Here is a 6,457-nt window from a genome sequence, read left to right as displayed (position 1 = left end):
CCCCCCCCCGTCCATGTGGCTTCCCAGCCCAGAAGCCATCAAGCCTTGACTTGTTGTGACTTGTTCCTTGTGTCTGGATGTCTACAGTCACCCAACTGGTCTCCCGGCATCCACCTCCACCTTCCCAGGCACTTTGCCTTGTCCTGAAGCCAGAGCTGTGACCTTAGGGAGTCCAGAATGGGAAGAAAGGCCCAGGTCCTTAGCCAAGGGATCTATGAAGAGAATGGACACAGCTTTGGCATGTGAGTGTGAAGAACAGCAGGGTGCTGACTGCTTACAGAAAATGGTGTCTGAGCTGGACCCTGAAGAACTTGAGGGCTGAGGGAGCTTAGGACCACCATGTGGCCTCAGTGACTAGCAAGAAGGGTGGCAGCCTGGACAAAGGCTTAGAGGTCAGTGCCCCGTGGGAGTGGCCCTGGGGCATAGCTGGAGGAGAAGGTGTGGTGAGGTGCTTTGGGGATAAAGTAGATCCCCCACAGCCCAGGGCCCAGGTGGGGACTTTGGATCCTCTCAGGTGCAGAGGCCATGCAAGGCTTGGTAATGTGGCTTTGGGTCTGGATTTGTACTTTTGAAGGTAGCTTTGCATTACTGAGGAAGGTGGAGAAGGTGGAGAGCCTGGAGATTGGGAACTTGGGGTGACCCAGGCCAGATGAGGGTAGAGGTAGTACATTCCTTCATTGATAACATTTTTATTTAGCATCCTGGAGGCAGAAGCAGGAAGATTGCCCTTGAGTTCAAGGCCAGCCTGGTCTACACAGTGAGTTCTAGGCCACCCAGGGCTATATAGCAAGACTTTATCTCACAAACAAACAAAAAGGAAGGGAGAGGGTGACTCAGTTGCTAGAGTGCTTGCCTAATATTTACAAAGTCCTCTATTTGACCCCAGTACCATTAAAAATAAATAAATAAATAATAAAAATTTAAAAAAAAACTTGGGTATGGTGATGAACACCTGTAGTTCCAGCACTTGGGAGGTGGAGTCAGGAGGGTCAGAAGTTCAAGGTCATTCTAAACTACATAAATTGTTTGAGGCCAGCTTATGACACAGTCTCAAAAAAAGGGGTGCGGGGAGGCTGGGGATGTGTAGCTAAGTTGATAGAGTACTGCTCTAGCATATAGGAAGCCCTGGGTTCAATACCCAGCAATCCATAAATTGGATGTGGTAGTTCACATTTGTTTTGGGTTTTTTTTGTTTGTTTGTTTCTGTCTTTTGAGACAGGGTCTTCCTGTAACCCCAGCTGGCCTGGAACTCACTGTGTAAACCAGTCTGGCCTTGAACTCACAGAGATCCTCTGCCTTCCAAGTGCTGGGACTAAAGGCATACACCACCACGCCTGGCAGTAACGTACATTTGTAATCCCAGCACTCTGGAAGTAAGGGCAGAAGGCTCAGATCAAGTTCAAGATTGGGACTAGAGAGACGGCTCAGTGGTTAAGAGGGCACCAGCACACATGTCACACACACATACACACACACAAATTTCAAACTTAAAAAAATTTTGTTTTGACAGGTAACCCTGGTGAGACTCTCTAGGGATGGTTCTGCAAAGGCAGATGCAGACTCAGCTCCCAAAGGCAGCACAGCCTGTTGTATTTAAGGGTTGGTTTTCAAGAATAGGAGTGAGAGAACATTCAGAATGATGGACGTTTCTCTCACGCTCAGCCAGCATTCATTTATCTTTGTATGTTCACTTGCCAACAGCACCTGGAGAAAACTTTGTAATATTCAGGGGATTAAGCAGGATCAATGTTTTAGACAAGGAGGGACCGAGGCGGGCACCTCTTCACCCTCCATTTCTGTAGTGTCCATAGTGAATTTCAGTGTGTTGGGATGGATGAACCCAAGGTCCCTTGAATGGCTCAGCTGATCTAAGGCTTGTATTTTCCTTCCTTCATCATCCATCCTCACTCAATGTAACTTCTTGCACTATTGTGGTCAATGTTACGTAAAAATCAGCTTACTTTTTTTTTTTTTTTTTTTTTGGTCTTTTTGAGACAGGGGTCTCCCTGTAGCCCCAGCTGTCCTGGATTTACTATGGAGACCAGGCTGGCTTCAAACTCACAGAGATCCACCTGCATCTGCCTCCCGAGTGCTGGGATTAAAGGCATGGGCCACCACTCCCAGCTCAGTTTACTTTTTTAAAAATGTGCCTATGTAATAAAGTCTACACACTGGCTATCTCTGTAGAGGTGATGATGTTGTTTTAGTTGTTCTGCTGAATAATCTGGAATATCTTTCTTGAGCTATGAAAAGGAACTATTAAAAAAAAATTTTTGTTTTGTCTTTTTGAGACAGGGTCTCCCTATAGCCCCAGCTGTCCTGGAACTCACTATGTAGACCAGGCTGGCCTTGAACTCACAGAAATCCGCCTGCCTCTGCCTCCCAAGTGCTGGGACTACAGGCGTGCACTACCACGCCTGGCTTTATTAATAAAAAAAATTTTTTTTTTTTGGTCTTTTTGAGAACAGGGTCTCCCTGTAGCCCCAGCTGACCTGGAACTAGCTATGTAGACCAGTCTGGCCTTGAACTCACAGAGATCCACCTGCCTCTGCCTCCAGAGTGCTGGGACTAAAGGTGTGCACCACCACGCCCGGCCTAATAAAATTTTTTAAACAAAAAAAAAATTGTTTTGGTTTATGTATCAGTGTTATGCCTGCATTATGTAAGTGCTTGCAGTGCCCAAGAAGGCCAGAAGAGGGCACCAGATCCCTTGTAACTGGAGTTTACACTCGGTTGTTAGCCGCTATGTGGGTGCTGGGATTTGAACCCAGGTCCTCTGCAAGAGCAGCCAGTGATCCTAATTGCTGAGCCATCTCTCCAGCCCAAATTTTAAAAGTCTTAAAACTTTAAGATCACTCATGATCATCCTTTGCTACAGGGAGTTATAGGTCAGCCTGAGCTAGAATCTCTGCCTAAAAAGAAAATGGGGCTGAAGAGATGGCTAAGTGGTTAAGGGCACTTGCTGCAGAGGACCTGGATTCATTTCCCAGCACCCACATGATGAGGCTCACAACTTTCTGTAACTCCAGCTCCAACGAATACCCTCTTCTGGTCACACAGATACATAGATATAGACATAAATTTTTAAAAATTAATTAGGGGAATGGAGAGATGGCTCAGTGATTAAGAGCACCGACTGCTCTTACAGAGGACCCAGGTTCGATTTCCAGCACTCACACAGTGGCTAACAACCATCTATGACTCCAATTCTAAGGGCTCTGACACCACCTTCTGACCTCCGTTGGCATACTTACATTCAGGCAAAACACTCATACACATAATATTTTTTAGTTAAAAGAATTTAATAATAAAAAAAAGTAATAGATCATGGGGTATTTTGTGGCCCAGGGCATTTGAGGTACTAAGGATTCCAAATAACCCAGTTTGATGACCTCTGGCCCTTGTTCCTCCAGTCCATTTTCTTCCCTGAGATGGGTCTACAAGATATCATCAGTCCAGTGCTTGGAATCTGGTAGGATCCTGATAAATTCCAGCCCATGCCCCTTCTGTTGGGCTCCTTGGGCATGGCTAAGTCAGCTTCATATTTCTGGTTTGTTGTTATTAGTGTTTTCGGGAGAGTTGTTTTGTTTTAACTACACTTATATGTGTGTGAGAGAGTGTGCATGTGGAGGTCAGAGGTCAACTTGCAGGAATCAATTCTCCTCTTCTACCATGGGGGTGCTGGGGACTGAACTCATGTAGTCAGGGTTGATGGCAAGCACTTCTATCCACTGAACCATCTTCCTGGTCCCAGCTTTTTTTTTTTCTAATGTTTTTGAGAAAGGGTCTTGCTCTGTAGCCCAGGCTGGTCTCCAACTTCTGGCAATCCTACCTCACTGGTGCTGGGAATATAGTGTGTACCATCATGCCTGGTTGGTCTCTCTTTTTCCCTTTTTGAGACAAGAGTTCACTGTATATCCCTGGCTGTCTGAAACTCACAGGGATCCACTTGTCTCTGTTTCCCAAGTGCTGATATTAAAGACATGCACCACCACATGAATGGAACTTAGGGCCTCAGATATGCGATTCCCCATGCCCCTGTTCTGACCTGCCAGCTGACTTTCCAAACTGGCTGCATCTGGGACCAACCACTCGCTTGTCACAGCCTCTTGCCCACAATGTCCAAAGCAGCTGTGATGGCAGTGGTGAGCACCATGAGGAAGGAGACCATGGTGGGGCTCTCTCCCAACCCCTCTAAACCTGGAGTCAAGACACTTTGGAACAGGCCAGGTCCAGACTTGGGGTCCAGGGTAAACAGCTGAGGACCATGGTCCAGGGTAGGGCTTGATAGGCTTAAGTCTGGTATCAGATAGTCCTGGGCTTACTCCTGGTCCACTTTTGTCTCCTCATCTGTGAGGTGGATGCAGTTGGTATAGGATCTAGCTTACATACCCACGAGTGTTACATGGGATGTATCACGGGAAATGACTGCACATAATCCCTGGCACTTGGTAATGCTTCAAGTAAATGAGTTTGATTCCTTACAACTGATTCTGCAAGAACAGGAACTCCAAATAGCACTAAGAATCCCGCAGGGTAATTTAAGGGGGAGTCGTTTCCTAAAAGAGACCCAAGGGCCCAGCCGGTATGTGGTCTGAGCCCCCCCCACTGTCCACTCATCTGGCCCAACTACATTTTTGGCTCAAATGAGTGACTGTCATGCTCGAAGGCCCAATCTCAACCACCCATGAAACAGTAGCCAAAGCCACACTGATCTATTCTGTGCCCAGGTGTTCTGGGCTGAAATCTGAGTTTCTTCCGCTGTAATGTGAATATAGCCAAAGCTCTTGGTAAGCCCCATCAGCTAAATCCAAACATGTATCTTCTAACATTGCCAAGCCCTGAGCCGGAACGTGACATTACTTCCTGAACCTGAACAAGCCCACTTGTTTTGGGCTGATACATCTGATACTCAGTGAGAACCAGCCACTAGCACCCAGTCCAGCAACTCTGTACAAAAGAGTTGCAGGTGAGGGATCACAGCTCACGTAACAGGACTGAGCTGTAGCAGGTGAGTGGTGTTAGGCGCATGTGGAAAACCCCACCTGGATGACAGACTCCATTTTGGGTTTTCAGTCCAAGCTGCTCAGGAATAAGAAACAACTTTGGGCTAAGAATATAGCTCAGTGGTAGAGTCCTTGCTTAGGATGTTGAGGCTCTAAGTTTAGTTCCCAGCAATACAGACACACAACAGGCAGATAAAAACACTTTTGAGCTGGGGCTATAGCTCCCTTCTCTTCCTATGTCAGCCTCTCAAGTAATTGTGACCAACAACATGTGACACAATACTTGACAGAATTTTGTTTTAGTTGTGATTAATACAAAAATAACTTATAGGCCAATGAGATGGTTCAGCAGGTAAAAGCAGTTACCTTACAAGCCTGATGACCCAAGTTTGAGCCCTGGAACCCAGGTAAAGGTAGAAGAAGAGAACAGACTCCACAAAGTTGCCCTCTGACCACTCCATGATATGTGCCCACATATCTCACACACATGCGTATGCACATACACAAACACAGTAACAAAATCAAAGCCAGGTGCGCCTTTAATCCCAGCACTCTGGAGGCAGAGGCAGGAGTTTCTCTGTGAGATCCAGGCCAACCTGGTCTACATACCAGTTCCAGGCCAGCTGGGGCTACATGGAGACCCTGTCTAAAAACAAACAAAACAAAACAACAACAAAAACAACTAAATCAATAAAGAATTTTGAAAAAAATTAACATGGCTAGAGAGAAGGCCCAGTGATTAAGAGCACTGGTGCTCTTGCAGAGGACCCAGCACCCACATGGCAGCTGAAATCATTTTAACTCCATTTCCAGGGGACTCCAACACTCTCTTTGGACCTCCATAAGCATTGCTGGACACGGATATACTCACATACATGCAGGTAATACACTCATACACATAAAATAAAAACAAATATTTTTAAAAATCAACACAAGCAGAAGGATGGAAAAGAAAATTCCAAGCAAATGGCACCAAGAAACAAGCAGAGGTTGCAATAGGCCGGGCGTGGTGGCACACGCCTTTAATCCCAGCACTCGGGAGGCAGAGGCAGGCAGATCTCTGTGAGTTCGAGGCCAGCCTGGTCTATATAGTGAGTTCCAGGACAGCTGGGGCTACAGGGAGACCCTGTCTCAAAAAAAGACAAAACAAAACAAAACAAAAAACCAAGCAGGGGTTGTAATTCTAATATCTGACAAAATAGACTTCAAAGTAAAACTAATCAGAAGAGATAAGGAGGGTCACTTCATTCTGATCAAAGGAACAGTTAAGCAAGAATATATTACAATTCTTAACATATATGCACCAAAATTTGGTGCACCCAAATTCATAAAAACACTACAGGACATTAAGACACAGATTAACCCCAACTCAGTAATAGTAGGAGACTTCAATACCCTACTCTCTCCACTAGACAGGTCAACTGGACAAAGAATAAACAGAGAGACATCTG

This window comes from Nannospalax galili, unplaced genomic scaffold, assembly GCF_000622305.1.
Source record: "Nannospalax galili isolate Female #2095 unplaced genomic scaffold, S.galili_v1.0 scaffold89, whole genome shotgun sequence".
NCBI lineage: Eukaryota > Metazoa > Chordata > Mammalia > Rodentia > Spalacidae > Nannospalax > Nannospalax galili.
The sequence above is the reverse complement of the archived record's forward strand: the minus strand, read 5'-3'. Positions refer to the sequence as shown.